The following is a 12,081-nucleotide window of genomic DNA, read 5'->3' as shown; positions in this document are numbered from 1 at the left end:
TTGAAGAGAGACATTATGAAGGAGCTAGAGGTAAAGGCTACATTTTACCTCATCAGGGTGTAATTAAGGACAGTGCAACGATGCAAATTAGGCCCATATTCGACACATCCAGTAAAGGGAAGAGGAAGTTGTCACTGTATGACTGTATGACAAAAGTCCAAACTTAATTGAACTTATTTTCGCTGTTGTGTTCGGGTTTAGAGAGGGGCCAGTGGGTGGTAGAATATTAAATGTTGGCACTCGCATGTTACTGCTGCATTTGCGTGAAAGATTTTCTGTTATACAAGGATGAAGGAGAAGCCAGACCATGATGTCAAGATGTGTGAGATGAAAAACGGCACAAAGCTAAGAAGGCGGTTGCTGATTCAGGAACTCTACCGGTATTTGAGGTGCTGGACTCTTGATACTGAAAGTAAAAAGGATGGGGTGGATTATGTTCTTTACATTTGCTGTGTTCAGGGCAGTGCACTTAAACAGGTCAGCAATTTCATAACAAATGGATTTTTACTGAGTTTTCCACAGTTCATCACTCGATGAGAAAGACCAAAAGTTTCTACAACAAAAATGGAACAAATTTCAGTGGTACAGGTAATTTGTTTTGAACTGTCAACTAACACCACACAGAAAGAGAGTCCACAATGCAGCAAATACAGTACAGAATTAACCCTCCCACAGCAGGCTGGTGGGGTGGTCAGTGGCAAAGTCTGATTCAGATAGTAAAGAGAAATTTGAGATGTGTCTTCGGGAGAGCTTCACTGTGCTGTGAAGAGTTGACGACACTACTGTGGAAGTGTGAAGCCGTCGTTGATTCCTGTCCTCTTGCCTACTTGCCTGAGAAGCCTGAAGCTCTCAAACAACTTTCACCTTCAAGTATTTTGCAAGACAATATCTGCATTGGAATACTAGATTTAGATCAACTGGATTCTGTGAACTTATCAAGGAGATGTTGATTTCTACTACAGTTGCAACAAGATTTTGAGAAGAGTACCTAAGTCAGTTGATCCAGGAGCTGAATACGATGTCTACAAACACTGGAGATGAGGATGTGGTGCTGGTTGCAGCTGATGGGAAAGAACTGGATCGACTGACCATTAACACGGGTGCTGGAAGTGTATCATGGTAAAGTTGGATGATTTGTGAGGTTGAGAACATTGTCAGGTGAGGTGACTAGTCCACATCAGTGAAGGAGGATGCTGATGACTGTCCCAGTAGCTTTCACTCTCATGAACAGTCTGACTCATGAGATTCCTCAAAGTTCTATTATGACAGCATGTCTACCGTTTCATGTGGATATAAAAAATTATTCAATCTAAGTAATTTACAATAAATGTGAAGTTCCTGTCAGGTAGAAAGGATGTTTCTCACAGGCTATTTGCTTTAGGAGTTAAGACTAAGGCATTCTGAAAAGATATCTCCCTCATTAATCCTCCTATCAAAATAGTGTACATGAGCAGGAAGTTTTACAAACAGATTTCCAGTAAGGTTGGTAGATTTCAAATAAGGTTGGCCAAGTATATTTTTTGGGAGAGTAAAATCATTGTTTCAGTCTTCACATAAATCCACAGTCAATTCATGGATGTTGAAATGATACTGAACCTAAAAACTATCCATGGATAAGAGGATTCTAAACGTGGGTTCAAATACAGCCAGTAGTTTTTCAGTTACAAGAACTCAAACAACAACAAAAAACAGGCAAGACCCCTAAGGTAAAAAATATTTAGGTATAATTATTACACCTGAAATGGAGAATTAAAAGAAAATGCTGCCAAAATAATCAATATATATTTACCCAGTTGTGACAATTTTATTTATATAGATTACAGTCATTACTAATATGCATGGCTCATGGTCCATGGACTAGAATGATGCAGGTTTCCATGTAAATTTATCCTGTCCTACAAGTTTCTTCTCTAACTAGTGCAGTGTTTTTCACAGAAATTTTGTCAGCCGAGTATTAGGAAGGAGTGGCTTGGTGCAGAATACTACGTAATAAACGGATATGAAAAAATTTCAATTTATTCCCCTCACGGCATTCGTATTAACAGATGGGTAACTGCAAAATTGAACTACTTTAGTATTTTTACCCTGAACAAGACAACAGAGGATTTTGAACTTCTAGTGTTCTACTGCTCATTCATAATCATTCAATACCGGGGATTACTATTCTATTGCTGTGGAGGGCCATACGGGTCTGTGACATCATTGAAAACTGCTAAACATTTAAACCCTGATGTAATTATGCTGAAAATAATTATTGATCACTGAACTAAACAGTTTTACAGTATGTAATTAGTGCACATCTAGCTGGGCGGTCTGTAAACATGGCAGGGCACTGCACTTAGGGAGAGCACTCTAGTTGAATTAATATTTACTACAATTCTTTTATCACATTAACATCATGGCCTGCCCTATCACTCTAAACCTGTAGACTTGCTTGTAAGATAATTAATGAAATCCTGCAGGAATTTGTTTCTATAAAAAAGAATAATAAGGTTGTTATAACATTCCTTCAGTTGTGGTAGATTTCATAGAACATTAACACAGCTGTTGCAGTAACTACAACCACACATTCAGGCCAGGTGATACCAGTGATGTAATATCATGCTGGAAAAAGAGGTGGTCAACAATTTTGCAATTAACTGGTTTTTAAATACAGTATAAGGTGACTTTTCATTTCAATGCAGTACTTAACCATCTCACTATCCACATGACCCCTGTTAATTCCTGACAATAACAGGGAAAAATTATAGTACTCCCCTAGATTTATGCATCTGTGCAATCTCAAAAGCAACACTTTAAGAAGCCTTAAGAATATTGTGACAGTAGAAAATCCAATTACCAAAGTTGTCCATCAACATTACAAAATCTTTTTAATCAGGAGAAAAGATGAGTAAAAATCAATAATGAGCAAGCTCCCCATATAAAAGTTAAATTTAAATCTGTTTGTGCCAAAGAGGATAATACAGAATTATCAATACTGCATTAATGGAAACGACCCCCACATGATTTTAGGCGAAAAGGAACCGACAAGTGACCACCAGTAATTTTATCTCGAAAAGTAACCCAAATGTCAATGTAGTAATTTTACCTAATGAAGAAAAGTCCATAGCACTAATAGGATCCACAACAAGCATTAAGTTTCAGGTATTATCCGCACACTTTACCTTGGTACATTTGTGTACGGATTTGAGGAGTAAGGAGGGAGCTGTCCCGGTATCGAGAGTGCTGCCTGGTAATGCCAACTAAATGAAATTGAAATCTGAATTGAATCGAGAATATGATCGATCGATATGAAATTTCTAAACCGCTATCATCTTAAGCCAACAAGTATGTCACATACACATTATATAACATTATAAAACATTTCTCAATGTGAATCTTGTTCCTAGCATGAATTCTATACCTTGGCTTTGATGTGTAAACAACAACAGTATTAGTACGTAAAGTGTACGCCAGATGTCGCACAATGATGCTTAAGCACTTCATAGTTTGTGTTTCAAAGGTTGCCAGTATGAATCTCGAAGATCGCCGAGGTCGACCGATTCACCACTAAGGTGTAAATGCACCAAGATAAAGTGTGCGGATAATACTGATATCTCAAACTCATTGGAAATCATACTGGGGCCTTCTAGGTAAGATAAAGGTGCTCATTCCTTAAAGAATAGGGCCTGTTCAGTTAATTTACACTGAAAATAATTAGTGTTATGTAACCAATCATTAAACTATCCGTGGGGAAAAATATTGAATACAAGGTTCCAATGCCGACAACTATCCACTATTTCCAATACAAGGAATGACATTCAGCATCCAATATACTACATGTGATGGTTTGGTCTGCCCTGTCAATATATTACCAGTTTCTAATTTTGTACAATTATTTAACTTATACATGTTTCGGGAGCCCCAACTCACTTCATTAGCAATTTCGACATCATAAATCAATATTCCCCATAACTTAAGGTCCAACATTATTCATCTATACATAAGACATCATCAATATATACCTTTATTTTTAAAAACATATACACATAATGCCCATTTCTTGATAATGTTTGTTGTAATGGAACACATTAATACATAGTGGACCACTTTAGAACATTTATGAAAAGTTCAACTGATTATTCTTATGTTACGTGACACTTCAAACATTTATTAAAACGTCAGATTATTTACTTAGAAAAATCAATTATTGGTAAAAAGTTTCTTGGTACTGTTTGTTCTGTTGTAGCCCTCTTAAGCATTGACCTATTAAAAAATTAACTATTATACTACTAAAGTTAATATCTTTGCCTTATTATTCTTAGAACACTTTCTAGAATTAACTGGTTTACCATTGAATTATTTGACTCCTTATGATCTAAACGTGCAATTCATTATATCATGTCAGAAGGAATCTTTCTATGTTGGTGTTGGGCTGGAATTTAGACACGAGCGGATCAACCCTTCCATCATGTCCATGAATTCGTGGCTATTACTTGCTGTTCTTACTGTAAATTATTGAAGCAGAGGAAGACTACCCGCTCACCAGCCTAACACTTATTGATTCTATGTGGTGCAAAACTAGCTTTAAAGTTTTCAAAACACTAAGATGATGGAAATTGTTCCCACAAAAGGCTAATATATTTGAGCACCTTTAATACCATCAGGGTGATAAAGGATTTAATATGCCAACTTGAAACCAAAAAGGCAAACCCTCCACAATCTGAGCTACTCAGATCGCCGTTTTTCCTGACAAGAGCTACAAAGCCAAGAGAGATGAAGAGAATAACCACTTCTTCAGCTTTCAGAAATGCTGTGCTACATAAAAGGTGCATACCTGGAAATTCTGCATTTGTGTAATCATAAAAAATATACTCAGTCAATTTGAGATTAGTATACAAATATATATGAGCTTTAGGAATAGACAGCAAGATAATCATACACCTCCTGAACATCAGATAAAAGTAGAGTTATGTAACCAGTCAAACTCAGGCAACTGTTAAGGGTTTAATTGTAATCACTATAAAGTTACCTGGAATGATACTTACACATGAAGTATTTGAAGTTTCCTCAAAGCAGATTGGTTCCTCTTTGACCTTTACTTCCAAGTCCATTTTAAAGAGCGTGTGAAGGTCTAGATGCTTCCGGGATGTAGATTACTTCCACGGACCTTGCACTGAAACATGAGCAACAAGCATTATTATTGCTGTTTTGTAGTCAAGTCTGTACTCTTAGGCAACTGTTGATACTGTGCTCATAGCCACAGGACCTCCAGTTTTACCTGGAAAACGAACCTCAGGGAAAAACATTTTCAATGACAGAACAACCCACACCCACAGAATGGGATTAATTTGCATACCTCTTTTGAAAAACCTGTGACTATGCAACTTACATATCACCCACTACACTGGGAGTCTAATGACTTTGTTTGATGTACCTTCCTTTTTTTACTATTTATTTACATCACACTGACATGGATAGGACTTATGGCATTATGGCTAGGAGTGGGAACCAAGTAACTGTCACCTTGAGTAACGTAGAGTCCCAGCATTTCCTTGGCATGGAAATGGGAAAACACAGAAAACTTTCTCTAGGGCTGTGACTTCCTTCGCACCCTTATCCCATCTTTACCATAAGACCTATCTATATCAGTGCAATGTAAAGCCAACTGTAACAAACAAAACAAGAAATTCTACAACCAAACCTTCGAAACTATACATTTCTTGCTCAACTTGCAGGGCAAATGATCCACATTTAGCCACCGTGAAGACACAATCCCTGTGCCCTGTCCCTCCGCTAGCTCTATTGGCCATGTACATTTTGTACTGCTCAATATAAACCTCACTCTCTTTATACTAGAGTCCAGCGGAGATTCAGGTACAATATAAAATTTGAAAGTCACTATTAGGAATGTTTGATATAGTACATCCAGTTTTGTTTTCAATCCACAAAGCTTTGGAAGTAAGTGGTGGGCCCCGTCTTATTCAACACACTTACCAATTATGTAAATCATTCTGAATGTTAATGGCAATTGTGAGGAACCCCTATACCTTAAGTATTTTAATAAGCCAGTCTCTTACATAGATATAGCCATAGTTCTTCTCTCGACGCACAGTACTCACCTCGGCTAGCAGCCCCATTCATAGCCTCCATACAATATGTTGAATTCAGTAGCAGTTCAGCCAGATTCCTTATTGATCAAACAAATTACTTGATAAAGAATAGCCAGATACTCATTGGCAAGTTTATCCAGAAAGTTGCAACCATTACTGATTATGCTACAATATATACTGTATGTCCACTAAAACAAACAGTTCTGAACTGGCTGTGAACTCCTTTGTTACAAGAACAGTTCCAACTGGCTATGAACTCCTTCATTACAACAGTTCCGATCAACAGTTCTGAAATGGCTATAAACTACTTCGTCACAACAAACAGTTGCGAACGGGCTATGAACTCCTTCAAAATTATCTTAATGAGCATACATGAAACAGAATGCTTCCAGACGTGATTGTTAATAATGGTTTGTTGGAATTAGTAAATAGCATTTGTGAACTGTATAAACGGCATCTACGAATTGTTACAAAATGTTAAACGATGGATGATGGAAGACCTCACTATTCCAGTGAGAAGTACTGCATGTAGTCACACCATTTACTGGTCGAATCAAATGTGCATGTATACAACATGCAGTTCCTGGTATTGAACCCACGCTGCTGGCATGGGCTCTGAAATGCTTCTGAATGTAGTTAGAACAGCTTGAATTCAGAACTCACAGTTCCGAAGAAGTTCTGAATTTCTGTTGGAACAGCACCTACAATATTGGCACAGACACCGTTTTGCATATAATACAATTATATAAATACTAGGAGCATTATAAGTATACCATTAACCCTTACTCAATAAAGGAAAAAATATGCATATTAAACTATTTTCTAAACACAACATAAACACATGTAACCTATTCAATCAAGATTTTCTCCTGCTCAAAAAAGTATTGGCACACTGTACGTCATTTGTTATTGAGCTTTACAGACAGCGCCGTGCATACCAGATTTGTGCAATCGGAGATGACAAACAATTCAGTCGCTTGCCTGACGCCAGTGTATGGGTCATTCACTTGTCAGGATAAATCTGAAGGCAAAGGAGCATTCCGTGTCATTCCACACCCTGGTGGTTTTCTTGCATTCGTAGGGTAAAAGTTACCATGAATTTGGTAAAGAACTTTCTGTTACTTATTCAACAATGCGGGCAATCATCAAGAAGTTGCAAGAGACAGGTACAACAAACAATACACACAGATCTGGACGTCCCAGAGTCCCTACATGTAGGAAGCATCAAAGCCTGGTTCGCCTTGCTCTAAAGGAGTCCTTTAAAATGCAGGGTCGATTGTATCGGACATCCAGACAACATCCAACAAACAGGTCAGTCTTCAAACTATTATGAATATTTTGAACACAGTTGATATTCATGGGAGATCTCCCAGAAAGAAACCATTTATTTCGGAAATTAACCGAAAAAGCACTTCCAGTTCACCAAAGATTATGTCAATAAATCGACTGAATTTTGGAATTCTGTGCTATTTTCTGACGAATCCAAGTTTAACTTGTTTGGGTCTGATGGAAATGTAAAAGTGTGGTGCAAACGAAATACAGAGTTCCAATCACTACATGCCCTACCTACAGTAAAACATGGGGGAGGGAGCATAGTCATTTGGGAATGCATGGGAACTTCTGGTATTGGTGACTTGGCTATTATTGAAGGTGTCGTGGATCATCATAAATATACCGATGTGTTGCAAGGCCACTTATGTAGCAGTGCACAGAAACTGGGTCTTGTAGGCATCTTTAACTTTCAACAAGACAAAAACCCGAAACATACGGCTCTGTGAACGTGGGAGTGGTTACTATATAATGCACCAAGAAAAGTTTTCACTTCACACAAAGCCCTGGTCTTAACCCAATAGAGCACCTTTGGGCTCACTTGGAGACAGAAGTTTGAAAATGTTATTCTACAGACGGTGTTGTTGGAGGAATGGTCAAAGATCTCACGAGAGATAACTCGCAACATGGTTCCCTGCATGCCAAGACGTCTACAAGCTGTCATCAGCGCCAACGGTAAGCACAAAGGCTACTAGACTTGAGTTATGTGAATTACAGAGACTTTAATTTCATTTGTGTATAAGTGTGCCAATTGTTGATAAGCGGATATCCCAATATGTTGAGGAATACAGACCTATTAATGGAAGAATACTGACCCTCACTCTCAACACTAAACCATATAAACTACACCTGATCCAGGTATATCTACCCACCACCGCTGCAGACGACCAAGAAATCGAAGACTTCTATGCAGACATGGAAAATACAATAGCATCACTTAAACCAAAAGGTATTACCATCATACTGGGAGACTTCAATGCAAAAGTAGGAACCACCTCGATGGACAACCACTTGCGAGAAACTATAGGACAGTATGGCCTAGGTGCTCGTAATGAGCGAGGCAACCGGTTGATACAGTTTGCAAGCGAAAACAATCTTTCCATTATGAATACCATGTTTAAACACCACAAACGCCGTCTCTTTACGTGGACCTCTCTGAATGGGCATGTTAAGAACCAAATTGATTACATCCTTGTCGATAAAAGATGGAGAACCTCCTTCCGTAATGTGAAAACAAAACCTAGTGCCGAATGCGGATCGGATCATCGTTTACTCTGGGCCTACCTTAGAATCAAACTGAGCAAACCAGTTGTCAAAATAAACTCGAAAAAGTTAGCGGCCCCTGAGCCAGTTGCTTTCCAAGAAACACTACGAAGCACTGGGCCACCTGACCTAGAGGGAAATTGTGACATGGCTTGGAAGAGAATTGAAGAATGGATCACAGACGCAGCGAGCAAGGTCCCAAAGATGAACACTATAGTGAAGCGACAACACTGGATGACTGACAAAACTTTGGCACTAGTTGAAATGAGACTTAACATCCGGCTCACAGTTACAGATCCAGAACAACAAGGACGACTAATGAAAAAGCTGAACAGTGATATCAAACATGCTTGTAGAAGAGACAAGAATGAACACATCAAGAAACTGTGTGCAGAACTAGAGGCGCATGCGACCAAAAACCACAGCACAGAACTGTACGACAAGGTAAAATACTTAGCACGAGAGTTTATGCCTAAGACTCAGATATTAAAGATGACCAAGGGAATATCATCACAAATGCAGCGGGCATCGCCAAAGTATGGAGAGAATACTGCATCAAGCTGTTCACTGATGACCCACAACCAATGCCAGATCACCAGAACCCAACAGACTTTGAACCAATGATCCTTAGAGAAGAAATGGAACATGCAATAAAAAAGCTCCGGAACCGGAAAGCACCAGGCCAAGATGGAATTACTGCTGAAATCCTAAAGAACATGGGTGACCTAGGTGTCGACATCCTACACAAGTTATGTCAGAAGATATGGACATCTGGAAATTGGCCGGACCAGTGGTGCCACTCCGTCTTCGTACCACTGTTCAAGAAAGGTTCTCCACTTGACTGTGCAAATTATCGAACGATAGCCCTCATCTCCCATGCAAGTAAAATCATGCTCACGGTGCTGAATGAGAGGCTGAAGACCTTCTTACTTCCACAAATCTCAGAGGAACAAACCGGGTTTGTTCCAGGCAAAGGAACTCGTGAGCAGATCCTAAACATCCGGCAACTCATAGAGAAGACAAGGGAATATAATATCAAGATGTTCCTGTGCTTCGTGGACTACAAGAAAGCCTTCGACAAGGTAAAATGGTCAAAGCTCTGGGCTATACTCACTGAGATGGGTACGCCAAGACATTTAGTGTACCTGATCCAACAATTGTACTCTTCGAACACTGCGACAGTAAGAGTTAATGGCGACCTCTCAGATGTCTTTTCTACTTGTGCTGGTGTGCGACAAGGTTGCATTCTTTCCCCCCCTCTTATTTAATGTATACAGTGAGTATATTATGAGGGAGATTCTCGAGGACTGGAGTGACGGCATCACAATTGGTGGCAGGAAAATTAACAACCTCAGATATGCAGATGACACCGTGATTATTGCAACAGATGATCATGAATTAGAAACTATCATGCGGAGGCTAGACGAGCGAAGCAGAGAATATGGTCTTGAAATCAACAATAAAAAGACCAAAGTGATGATTGTAGACCGTTTTAATAACAACAGACCTGCCATAACAAGAATTGTGGATTATGAGGTTGTCAGTCGCTTCGAGTATCTAGGATCTATTGTCACAAATACTGGAGACTGTGAACCTGAGATCCGCAAGCGCATTGCAATTGCGAGAAATTCAACAGCAAAACTTACTCGCATATGGAAGGACACCTCCATCACTTCCAAGACAAAGCTCACCCTCATGCGAACTCTGATCTTCCCTATCGCGACCTATGCAGCAGAAACTTGGACGATGAAGACGGCGGATCGCCGCAGGATTGATGCTCTAGAAATGTGGTGCTACAGGAAATTACTGCAAATACCATGGACAGCACACCGTACTAATGAATCGATCCTGCAACAGCTTGGCATCAGAACAAGACTGTCGACCTTTATCAACCAAAAACAACTCGGATATTTTGGTCATATTGCCAGAAGACGGGAGGCAATGGAAATACTTATCATAGAGGGAAAAGTCGAAGGCCGAAGACCTAGAGGACGTGCGCCGTTACGATGGATGGACCAGATCAAGAACTTAACCAGGATGAGCTTACAGCAAGCAAGTCACCATGCCCAAAGCAGAGACTCCTGGAGGAAGATCACCAAAAGGATTGTCGCGTGATGCCACTACACCCTTACGAAGGGTTGGACTAAGAGAGAGAGAGAGAGAGAGAGAGTGCCAATACTTTTTTTGATGTGTAGAGCAACTGATTTTGTTTTGTAAACTATTATTTTTGTTGTGAGAAACCAATTATACTCGAAGAACATTATATTTACTACTGTACATTTCAACAAATATATCAGTGTTTTGACATCACATGTATTTGTGTGGAATGTATATATAATAGTAGGCGTGCCAATACTCTTTGGTGCCAATGTATACTACTGAGCGTGAGCAGGCTATTCAGGATCAATTCGGTACCATTTGCATGTTTTATCGCTAGGAATGGTAGCTGAGATATATTCCTGAAAAACAGAATTATCTGCCGCTGATCTTTTATGTTTAAATGAGAACTGAACAATAAAGCTTACCTTATTTCCTATCACGTAAAGTACGGTATAAAGTTCCTTATAGAGATGCATAAGATTGAGACTCCTTTGGACACGGTGTAAAACGTAAGAGACTGCAATTTCCTGATGTAGAAAATATTAACGAAAACAGCGCAATCCACAGAATAAACCGGCAGAAGCAGCCGCAATATGTCCGAGATGCACAGCACAAAACAAAGTAATTCGAACATTAAATAACAACAAGCCAAGCACTTCGAAAGTAAACCGGAAATGGTGAATACGGCCCCTCACAAATTTATAAACAGTGCGTCGTTCCTCGACCGTATACATACACATCCGGTATAATTCACTTATCTCCAGCTAACTACTGCACATGGATAGAAGTCAAAAGTCATCTGGGACAACCAAGACCAACCATTACACAAAACCACAAGACAGAAAACACATGGCGTGCGTAGCAACGACAATCATGAAAGATATAGACTGCTACCTTGTCTCGTCTTGTCTTGTCACGATAATTTTATGGGCTTCGCTTGAGAGCGGTATACCCAGCCACGTACCCTAGAATAAAGAAACCAAGTATGGAGGAGGCGGACAAATAAAGTCAAACGTGTAAGAAATGTGGGAAATTAAGGAATGAAACAACAAAACGACTACACAGGAAAAACACAAGGACACAAGGGGACTAATCTTCACGCCAAAGCGACCGGTACTTGGCGACTTTCTACCAAACACAAACAGACCGGGTCAACACCGAGGTTAGAGATAAAGGTATCTAAACTACTGGACTGGGTGGGTGGCAGAAAAGAAATGAATAAGGGGACGACGGCTAGATATCGAGTATCTAACTCACCTATATATTGGGTACCGCGAGAATATGAATGACTAGTATA

Source organism: Anabrus simplex, chromosome 10, assembly GCF_040414725.1.
Source record: "Anabrus simplex isolate iqAnaSimp1 chromosome 10, ASM4041472v1, whole genome shotgun sequence".
In the NCBI taxonomy this organism is placed as follows: domain Eukaryota; kingdom Metazoa; phylum Arthropoda; class Insecta; order Orthoptera; family Tettigoniidae; genus Anabrus; species Anabrus simplex.
This window is presented reverse-complemented; position numbering follows the sequence as displayed.